Here is a 12,099-nt window from a genome sequence, read left to right on the forward strand (position 1 = left end):
GTTATGGCATCAAAGGCTTGGACATATTGGAGAGAAGGGCCATTGAATACTGCATGGTAATGGTATGGTATAAGTTATGTCTAATTTCTCTCTAGATTTTGATTTCTGTGAACATTGTGTATATGGGAAGCAAAATCAGGTGAGTTTCCCCTCTGGTGCTAAGAGCGTGAAAGGGATATTAGAGCTTGTGCACATTAATGTGTTTGGACATGTGTCGGTTCCATCAATGGGTAAGTATGTGTACTATGTCTCATTTATAGATGACCTCTTGAGGAATACATGGATATATTTCCTCAAGAAGAAATATAAAGTCTTTGACCGATTTAAATAATTGAAGGCTCTGATGGAAAATCAAACAGAGAAGAAGATTAAGGTGTCGAGAATAGATAATGGTGGAGAGTTTTGCAAGAAGGAATTTGAAGAGTTCCATAAAAATTTTGGTATAGCATGGCATAATAATACTCCATACACACCTCAAAAAAATGGTGTTTCAGAAAGAATGAACATGACGTTGATAGAAAAGGCAAGAAGCATGCTCAGTGGCGCTGGATTAGGGTAGGAATTCTGGGTAGAGGCAGTAGATATTGTATGTTACCTTGTTAACAAATCACCTTAATCAACGTTGGAGGATAAGACTCCACATGAGGTATGGACTGGTAAGAAACCCTCTCTTTCACATCGGAGGGTATTTGGCTTTGATGCATATGTACATGTTCTAAAGGATAAAAGAACCAAGTTGGATAGTAAATCTGAAAGGTGTACCTTTATTGGGTAGAAGGATGGTTTAAAAGGTTATAAGCTTTGGAACCCAGAAACAAGGAAGGTTGTGTACAACCAAGATATGGTGTTTAGAGAGGTGAAATATGTTATTAAATGTGAAGTCCTACCAAACAAACCTGAGAAGATAGAGTTTGAGCTAGAGGAGGAAGATTCAGACTCTACAACATAACAATAATCAAAAGAAGAAGAGCCACAAACTCCAATTTTGAGAAGATCAGTTCGAGAGAGAAGGAAACCAAAGAAATATAGTTCATCTGCTTTTTGTTCACATTTTGCTTTATCTATTACCGATGACGATCCTAGAACTGTCAGGGAGGTAGTGGATTCAGAGGATGGAAAACTCTAGAAAGAGGTCATGGTTGATGAAATGGAATCTTTGGATAAAAACGAGGCTTGGGATCTGGTGGAGCTTTAGGATGGAAGGAAACCCATTGGAAACAAATGGGTGTTTAAGAAGAATATGAATGAAGAAGGAAAGGTGGAGAAATACAAATCTCGGTTGGTAGCAAAAGGTTATTCCTAGGTGCTGGGAATTGATTTTGGTGATATTTTTTCTCCTGTTTCGAAGTTAACTTCTATTAAATTACTTTTATCTGTTGTTGTTGCTTTTGATTTTGAGGTAGAACAGATGGATGTGAAGACAAAATTTCTTCAAGAGGATTTGGAAGAAGAGATTTACATGAAGCAACCTGAAGGCTTTGAGGTGAAGGGTAAGAAAGAACTGGTATGCAAGTTAAAACATTCTTTGTATGGGTTAAAGTAGTCACTAAGGATGTGGTATCATAAGTTTGATACATATATATGGGGACTTGGCTTCACTAGAAGCAAAGTGGATCACTTTGTGTATTTTAAATTAATTGGTGATCGTGCTATTTATTTGGTCTTGTATGTGGATGATATATTGCTGATTGTAAATGACAAAGAAATTATCCAGGATTTGAAGATCCAATTGTCCTCCAAATTCGACATGAAGGATATTGGTGCTGAAAATTATATTTTGGGCATGGAAATTAAACAAGATCGGGTAAAGAGAAAGCTTTGGTTAAACCAGAGGAAGTATGTTGAGACAATATTGCAAAGGTTTAATATGCATGATAGTAAAGTGGTAAAGGTTCTTATTCCTATAGGTGTAAAGTTAAATGTTGAATAGTGTCCCAAGACACAAGAAGAGGAAGAGAACATGTCACATGTTCCATATGCAAGTGCATTCGGTAGCCTGACGTATGCAATGGTCTGTACTAGACCAGACATTGCACATGCAGTGGGAGTATTGAGCAGGTTTATGTCAAAACCAGGGAAGGAGCATTGGAAAATAGTGAAGCAGGTTTTCAGGTATTTGCGTAGCACTAGTAATTATGGTTTGTGCTACCAAGGAAGACCAAGATTGGATAGAGTTTTGGACATCCATGGCTTTGTTGATGCAGACTAGGCTGGAGATCTAGATCGAAGAAGATATACAAGTGGGTATGTGTTTAAACTATTTGGAGGAGCAGTCAGTTGGATGAGAAAAGTATAGTTTGTAGTGGTTCTTTCAACTATAGAGGTTGAATACATGGAAACCACTCATGCAAGCAAGGAAGTAGCTTGGTTGCAGAGATTGTGTTCAAGTATGGGGTTGGTAGAACAAGCTACAAGGATAGAATGTGACAACCAAAGTGCAATTTTCTTGGAAAATAACCCTGCTTATAATTCAAAGACAAAGCACATTGATGTTCAGTATCACTTCGTGAGGGATATGGTTGAGGAAAAAAAGGTGTTGCTAGTAAAGTTGGACACTTTGAAGAATTTTGCAGATGCATTGATGAAGTCTGTGAACACTGAGAAGTTTTCTTGGTGTAGAGAAACAATGGGTGTTGCAGGTCTGGACTAATGATTAAGCTCTCTTGTGACCCCCCATGTGGAAACAAAACAAAAAGTGGGAGAATTTTGGGTGTGTGTTATATATTCTTTGCATGAGGTCCGACGAAATTCCCTGGGAATTTTTTATATTTTTTTATGCGGACCCAAGGATGGGGGGTGGACGTACCCATGGTTTTTCCCATGGTATTTTGTAGATCTGATCAATGGAACTACAATTATGTTCTAATATAGGGTTAATGAATTAGGGTTTATGAATGATTCATCATGTATATATATATGTATTGTAACATTGAAATGAAATAATGAATAATATAAATCTAGTGGTCCTAGTTTTGGGATCCATGGAAAAATCTATGTATATTTGTTTTATTTTCTGACAATAGTATAATTTTCCGTTTTAAGAATTCGTTTGCAAGTAATTTCTGTACAGGGTTAAAACCTGCAATACAATAGTTTTCTACCTTGTTTTTGGGAGAATTCATCTCACACCAAATAGATCAAGGTGGTCTTTTATTTCATTCTATATGTTTTTATTTATTTTTGTAATTTGATTTCATGAACAATATTTTTCTTTCGCAAGTTAGATTAGTTTGATTTTATCAATTCTTGCCAACAACAAGTGTTGTGATTTATGGAAAATGATCAATGCCTAATTCATGCATGATTGGCCTTGAAGTACGTAATCCTTGCCAAGAGTGATTGACCTAACTTTGAGTTTATGAAGCATGGTGTGACAATGTGTTTTCTTTTATCAAAGCTTGCTAAAAATAGGAGCAATATTTCATGGAAAATGATGCAAGGAGATAACATAAAATATGATCCTTGCTCAATAGTATGATTGATGTCAATTACATTAACATTGATAGGATTGATTAAGTTGGATTTTAATTGATGAAGTGTGGTGTGTTTCATTTTATGCAATCATTTTCATAAAGTCATATAAGCATTAAGTATTCTAAAAATATCATACTACAAATAACCTAATTCTTCACATACCATGTTTTCATTTCACAAGTTCATGAACTCAAAATTGATAATAAAATGATGTACAATTTATGCAAATAAATTATCTAACAATAATACTGAAAGAAAAATAGTGAAGTGAAAACTAAATACCATTAAAAATCAATGGTACAAATAGTGCAATGTACATATTAATACATAATAGATAGAATGGTGGTAGCATATCTATGAGAATTTTACATGTGATGCCTATGCTCATCTGTAAAAGGTCCATAACAAGAGGTGAAAATGCATTTTATAATAATTATAGGAAAACCTAGGAGGTAAAAATACAATATGCAAGAACTGTACCAATATCATGAATTTAACTTTGAGAGGGAACACTACATTTGGCTAATTTGCATTGTCCACAAAAAAAAGGAAAGATATATATATATAGAGAGCTTTTCCAAGATATTAACTTTTGGCTTAATGCTTTATTTTGAGTATTATTTAGCTTGATGGAAAGAAAATGATCAAACTAAGATAGGTATTGACTAGTAGGTGTAAACCCCTCAAAAAATGCATTTGAAGTTTAGGGCTAAAAAATTGCTAGCATTAGAGTTGTTTCTGAGATGGCCCTAGATGGCCACCTAAATAAGTTATTTTCCGTTGAGTAGTAGTGGTCCACATAAACTCAACTTCTTCTACACATGGGGGATTTTTTGTTGAATTTGGTACCAAATGAACCACTTTCCTTGATGAATACACTACCTTGCATTGAGATATTGATATAGTTGCATGTTATGTTGGTAGGTGCTCTTCAACTTCGTGCCCATGATCATGTCCATAATAACTTGCTACATGTAATAAGGGTTGACCTTTGCAGTGGGTAAATGATTTTGCAACCTTCAAGCTATCTAACAAAAGTGGAAAGTATTGTTAAAGAGGTCATGCATTAAATACAAGGTATAAACTAAGAAAGGGTCTAGTAGTAGATGTTTTGAACATAATGAAGGTTTTCATTCCATGTATTTATATGCATGGAGGTGTACATTCTACAAATGATATGTACATCTTTCTTGGGGATGGAACATTGTAAATTGGTCTAGGAATGGAAGGGAGTGGATTTAGTGAGATTGGTGTCCTTCATGGAACAAATGACCAAATAATATTTTAAAATTTGAGTGGAGTTGTTGAAACTAGTGTCTTGACTAAATGATACTATGAGGGGAATTTTCGGAAGTATAATTTTCCATGTGTGAAGGATTAGGAGAGGATTAAAGTTGATTTTTCTTGAGATTATGATGATAGTTGCAAATGTGAGTGTTTTCTCATGAATTTGGTTAGAGAAACAAGTAATGCACAATATTTAAATTGTTGAATCCTTTAACATTCATTTTAATCATCAACCATAATGGATGAGGTTTTTAGGTATCTTATTTTGTATATGAAATCCCATATGCATTAATTAGCATTGAAATCAACAAATGTTAGCCTAGAAGTAAATCATTTGTAATGATTTTTGAGCCCAAATATTTTGTGTGTTGAAGTTGTGATGATAAATAAGACATGTCAAAGGTATGCGTTTGGAAGATATAAATAGGTATGAATACCCATTTTCCACGTGTGGTATTTTTGTACATTAAGTTGGTAGTTTTTTAGTTTAGGGTGTATTATGATATTTGAAAATTTGTTCGAGTCAACGAGCATATCGCCCAACTAAATGAACCACTATTAACTTCTTCATAATACACTCTCTTTAGGTGTTAAAGCACATTACATAAAGGTGAGATTGTCCACTTTGTGAAATGCTCCAAATATTTGAGAGATCAAGTATTCACTATCCAAACCAAAATCTAATGGTCATAATTTTTCTCCTAAAATATGCCATAGAGGTCTAACATATTGCAGTGTTCCAAAGAACAAAAAAGATATAAAAAACTAATAATCAACACAACTTAAAAGCTTGATAAAAAAACTAAATATTCAGACTAGTTTATGTGATTTCACCAGTGAGAAACTCCTTTAATAAGATCATTCCAAAATTTGGGATTAATCCTTATTTAGACAATTCATATATAGGTGTTTTTAGTTCCCCATAAACATGAGCGAAAGAGATCATATTAAAATGTTGTGTGATTTCCTTGAGCTATTATGCTAGTGGTAGCAATGTAATAATTTGAGTTTGTGACGATTTTTTCATTCAATTGCTTACAAATGATAAATCCCTATAAACTTGAAGTTGTTGAAGTATTTTTTCCATTGCGAGCCTTAGTAAGTACATTAGTTCCTTAAATTTGACATAGTTGTTGATGGCTCTACCCCACCCAAATGTTGAGAAATCTAGGGCAATGGAATAAGGTGATTTCTCTTTTATGATAATTGCTTGTGAATGATTTTTAATTCTTTATATTAGGAACCTCTCTTTGATTGTATTATTATGGTTTTCTTATTCATCAAACAAATACCAAATAATAAACAATAAAGAAACAAGAGACACATAATTTAGCTAATAAATTGAGGCCAAAACCGCTCCAACTTGAGAGGAAAACCCAAACAAATTCTTCTTCTTATAGAGGCTTCAAATGACAAATACCAAGACCAAGACCCTTGACCTAACAATCTCTCCAAGATTAAGTCACAAGCCTTAATTTATCCTTGATTAAATGATGGTCAAATTTCTTCTCTCACTAGCTCGACTATCCTTCATATTTTGGTTCCTTGTTTTAGATCTGTAACTCTCAACCCTTCTTCAAAAACCCTAGTTCCAGTACTTGACTAGGTTTGATATCCTAAATTCCTTCACTCTAGATGGAGGCTTCTTTCTTTGGTAATTTGGCTTGAGAACCACCCTAACTTTCTCCTTTATCTGACCTTCAAGTGTTACTGTTGTTAGACTCCGTCTCATGTCAGAGATTGATTCTTCTTCAAAACAGGGTTTTGAAGAAGAAATCATTTAAATGTTGCTTTTTAGATTATGTAATTTGTTTTTCAGCTCTTCAACCGACAGCGACTTCAAGCTCCTACCTCTGTAAAAGAAAAAAGAAAACAAAGCATACATCAGACTCTACTGTTGATGAATGTGGTCAAGTTTTATCTTCATATGGTTTCAACTATCATGGCACAGAGGTTCCCTACAGTGGCACCCTTGGCACAGAGCTTACTTGTGAAATATTCATTGGTCCAGTTTACTATCAACGACTTCAACTTGCAAGTGTGTTGGATGAAGTTAGAGAGGGGTCGCGTGGAAAAGAGAGTTCTTCTGGAAAATTGATGCTGGAAAATTGATGTTGCCTGTTGGGTCAGTTGGGCAGATATCCTCATCACCTCGTCTTCTAGTTGCTGCTCGTCTTGTTTCAGCTGGTGATGCTGATATTTATGAATACTTTTGTTGGAGAGAAGTAATAGGCTTTGACAAAGCAAAGTGCTCAGAACTCCGAGCAGCAAAATTACTGCCAACATCTTCTCCGATTGTTTATCTGGCGGCAAGTCAGCACCATCTTGCCTCAATGAAGCCCGAGTTTGAAGATATAATTACAAATGAAACTGTTATGGCTACAGGTGGTCTGAACACGTACAATAACAAAAAGAAGACACCTCCTGGCATTCGAGATGACCATGCAATGACTCCACGCTTGTTCAACAGTTTCAAGAAGAGAAAAGGAATTGATACAACAATAATAAAGGATATAGCAGGTGACCTGAAATTTGATGAGAGAAAATCAGAGAAAGCTAGACAGACTTCATACAGGAAAGATGACAATGCCAATGATGTCAAATTTCTGGGACGGAATCTGATTTGTGATGACATATCAAGTGGAACAGAAACATTAAAGATACCATGCACTAATGATATAGATTGTGAGTCAGTTCCACTATTTGAGTATATCAGTGAAAACAGGTTCTCAGCACTTGTTACTGCTATTTTGGAGAGTGTGTGTTCCAACAAAGAAAAGCAAGCAAAAGTATGTGATGGTTGTGACAGTTTTGACATTAATGATCCCGAGGCTAGTATATCTGCCCATGTAAATTTGAATGGAGGCACCCGTGATCAAGATGCTCGACTTGATTGGAAAGGAGAGCCTATGCTAGGTCATCCACCATATGATCGTTGTGGCCGTCTCCAGCTTGGGCATGATTCACGGGATGTGGTGGAATGCAATACCAAGTGCCCGTGTGGATCAAAGTGTTTGAACCGAGAACTTCAGAACGGCCTCAAGTTTGCCTTGGAAGTTTTTAAAACAAAGGAGGGATGGAGTGTACGATCTCTTGAACAAATCCCAAGGGGAAAGTTTGTTACTGAATATGTTGGAGAGGTGTTATCTCAGAATGAAGCCCTGGAACGTGCTCAAATGTGTGATGAATACAGCCTCAGATATCTTTTCAGTATGGATCATCCAAGTGTTGCTGAAGAGGATCAAGTGGTTATCGACATTTTTAGAATGTCAAATTTGGCACTATGGTGGTAGTCGCTCTCAGTTTGTTTTAATTTACACAGGTTTGCAGGGTTCTCATTAGATGTATCGAGCTTCACTGTTAAAACTAGAATTATTCCTTTGTGGGCATTCTGCAAATCAAATTTATTCATGTGTATTTCCGTCTCTATACTATTACTCTTCTGGATGGTAGTGCGAAGGTGTGTGCGTATGGTTCTGGACAGAGTGCGGCAAAATTGTCGCAAGTATTACCAGATGAGTCCTATGCTTGGCCCGAAAATGGAGTAGCGCCCCTCCTCTGCACAGCTCTATACCAAGAAAGTCACTTTCAATGTAAACAGATGATGAGTTTCAGATCACGGGGAGCCTGAGACAGACGGGATTCCGTTCCATGATTTCCGCCAGCGATTGATCCTTTGGAGATTTTGTGGGCGATGTGGCTCTTAGAAGACGGACTGTGAGCTATTGCCGATGCTACCATATAGCATGTGGTTGGATGTGTTGGAAATCGATGAGTGGCACAGTATAAATCTGAATTAAACGCTGAGTGCAACCACGCAAACCTCTTTCAGTACAGTTGTCATCATAAGGATAGAATGTTAGCTTAAAGGTTGTTTTATTAAAATGGCCAACGCATTTCCAGATTTGGGGCGCAGTTTGCAAAGTGGCATTCATAGGTTCGTTTGCGTGTCAACAACTTGAATTCGAATCAGGGTAACATGCTTGTTCTCCAGGAGAGCTGCACTGATGTATGTGGCTCTTACGTTATTTACGCTCCCGTTGATATAGTGGCCATGAATGTCGTTCTCAAACGGTGGTGATCCCAACTACGTGGCTCTTTTACCATCGGGTTTTGCTATTTTGCCTGATGGCACACAGTCGAGTTTGGGTAGCAATGTCATTAATGACAAAATCTCCAGTGGCTCGTTGTTGACTGTGGCTTTCCAGATTTTAATCGACTCTGTGCCAACAGCAAAGCTATCTTTAGGGTCGGTTGCAACTGTCAATAGCCTCATATCCTGTACAGTTGACCAAATTAAGACGGCTCTGAACTGTGAAAACGCTTGATTGAACAAGGCGCCTCTTGTTTCTTGTTTCCATCTGCTCTATTTTTATGGCTTTAGTTGAAACAGCGCCCCTGTTTTGGGGGTCGATTTGTTATTTTTTGTTTTAGTTAATTTAATGTATAAAAAAAGAATTTGTAAGGAGAAAGGGGGGAGTTTCTGAGTGCGGAGAGTGCTGGAGAACAGAGCTTTCAATGTACAGTGTTTGGCAGGGATTTTTAATGAAATTTCACAGCTCTGACTTCTGAGATTCCTGTGGCGTGATAATTTAGCATAAGTTTTTCTCTTGTTTCATATGTAATCTGTTATGTTTCATTTCACTACATGGTCATTTCTAACTGAACAAATGAAGTGTTTAGGTAAGAATTCATGCCTGCCATGCTCTGCCTATAAGTTTGTTCATGTTTAATGTTTTCTACTGTTTAAGGAGGATTCAAAGTTATTGTTTGCCCTCCTTAGCTCCTCACCAGTCTTGCCATCCCATTTAAAATCTAGATTTGATGCTAAATTTCTTGCCTACCTTGCCTCAGTCGATAACCTGTGTTGTTCATTATATTTCTCTATTTCAAGCTGTGATTTTGCCCATGCAGCCCAGAAAAACCCCGTTATTTAATTAAAAAACCCCAAATCAATCTTTCTAATCAGTTTACTAGCCTAATATCAGTGTTACTTTATTGGTCATCTCCCTAATTGAAGATTTTACGAGATAGACCGGAGAGAGCCTTCTCCTGCCCCGTAGGGCTAGCTACGAGGCTGAATGGTTTGATGTTGCCTTGAGGTTTACCTTTCTCAGCCTGAGGTGAAATCTCAAGCGCTAACATACTGGCGACCATACTGGGGAGAACATTCGACTTGTTGATTGTCTCGTCCCAGTACATGAAATCACATTGCAGATCTGATGCTGATGGTGGACAGCAGTCAGATACATATGCAGGCTGAACCATTCACCTGGCGACTCCAATTCGATCCAGACATTCCAGTGCTTGCTGATCCATTCATGCAATGGACGGGTATGTGGCAAACCCTGCCGTGTGTGAAGCTGTAGAAGAAATAAGAAATAAATTAGCGGATACTGAATTTGATGAAGATGTTTTCAGTGCCTTGCTTCAATGCTTGAAATTTTTAAAGGTCTTCAAAACTACATTTTGTGAGTTAATTGTTGAAAGAATTGAAGAGGAGATTCAATGGTTAGATGAGCAGATTCAGTCATATGATTTCCAAGACCCTAAAAAGTTTTTGGAAATCCTTCCTCCATCGAAACAAGAAATAACAGATTTGCCTATAGATGTTTACATTGACAATGTGCAGCTGGAAGTATGTGTTGCAGAGTTGGGGCAGCCAACAGAGACTGGCTTCTGTGATCCTATTGCGGTATATATGGACGTGTTTTTTAGTTTGATTGACAGATCAGGCTATCTTTTCCATGACCAGGTTCAGTACGTGCATGAAGGGCTGTCAGCAATTGCATTTGTGTCCTGGCGGAAGCATTCTCAAGCGGCATCATTTTCAGGTTTACTTGAATGGCTAATATGGCATTTTAGTATTACCTGATCTATTGTTTGTACAACAAAGTAGGGTAGCTTTGTAAATAAATAAGCAGCCATAATGGCAGCATCTGGTTTTAGTTTTCTTGTAGATTGTTTGAGTTCAGTTTCAGTTTGAAAATTAAGTCAAGAGTTGTGTCGATGATGACTCCATTGCCCAATGGGTGGAGGCACTATCTGCTCTCCCAAAGTTCTGTGGTTCTTGGCACCTCCACGAAGCGGCAGCTGCCATCCCAAGTGGAGCCGATGTTAGACTCCGTCTCATGTCAGAGATTGATTCTTCTTCAAAACAGGGTTTTGAAGAAGAAATCATTTAAATGTTGCTTTTTAGATTATGTAATTTGTTTTTCAGCTCTTCAACTGGCAGCGACTTCAAGCTCCTACCTCTGTAAAAGCACAAAGAAAACAAAGCATACATCAGACTCTACTGTTGATTAATGTGGTCAAGTTTTATCTTCATATGGTTTCAACTATCATGGCACAGAGGTTCCCTACAGTGGCACCCTTGGCACAGAGCTTACTTGTGAAATATTCATTGGTCCAGTTTACTATCAACGACTTCAACTTGCAAGTGTGTTGGATGAAGTTAGAGAGGGGTCGCGTGGGAAAGAGAGTTCTTCTGGAAAATTGATGCTGGAAAATTGATGTTTCCTGTTGGGTCAGTTGGGCAGATATCCTCATCACCTCGTTTTCTAGTTGCTGCTCGTCTTGTTTCAGCTGGTGATGCTGATATTTATGAATACTTTTGTTGGAGAGAAGTAATAGGCTTTGACAAAGCAAAGTGCTCAGAACTCCGAGCAGCAAAATTACTGCCAACATCTTCTCCGATTGTTTATCTGGCGGCAAGTCAGCACCATCTTGCCTCAATAAAGCCCGAGTTTGAAGATATAATTACAAATGAAACTGTTATGGCTACAGGTGGTCTGAACACGTACAATAACAAAAAGAAGACACCTCCTGGCATTCGGGATGACCATGCAATGACTCCACGCTTGTTCAACAGTTTCAAGAAGAGAAAAGGAATTGATACAGCAATAACAAAGGATATAGCAGGTGACCTGAAATTTGATGAGAGAAAATCAGAGAAAGCTAGACAGACTTCATACAGGAAAGATGACAATGCCAATGATGTCAAATTTCTGGGACGGAATCTGATTTGTGATGACATATCAAGTGGAACAGAAACATTAAAGATACCATGCACTAATGATATAGATTGTGAGTCAGTTCCACTGTTTGAGTATATCAGTGAAAACAGGTTCTCAGCACTTGTTACTGCTATTCTGGAGAGTGTGTGTTCCAACAAAGAAAAGCAAGCAAAAGTATGTGATGGTTGTGACAGTTTTGACATTAATGATCCCGAGGCTAGTATATCTGCCCATGTAAATTTGAATGGAGGCACCCGTGATCAAGATGCTCGACTTGATTGGCAAGGAGAACCTATGCTAGGTCGTCCACCATATGATTGTT

The sequence above is a fragment of the Pinus tabuliformis genome, chromosome 2_2 (assembly GCF_031772625.1).
Source record: "Pinus tabuliformis cultivar Carrire ecotype Pingquan chromosome 2_2, CPIR1, whole genome shotgun sequence".
Lineage (NCBI taxonomy): Eukaryota > Viridiplantae > Streptophyta > Pinopsida > Pinales > Pinaceae > Pinus > Pinus tabuliformis.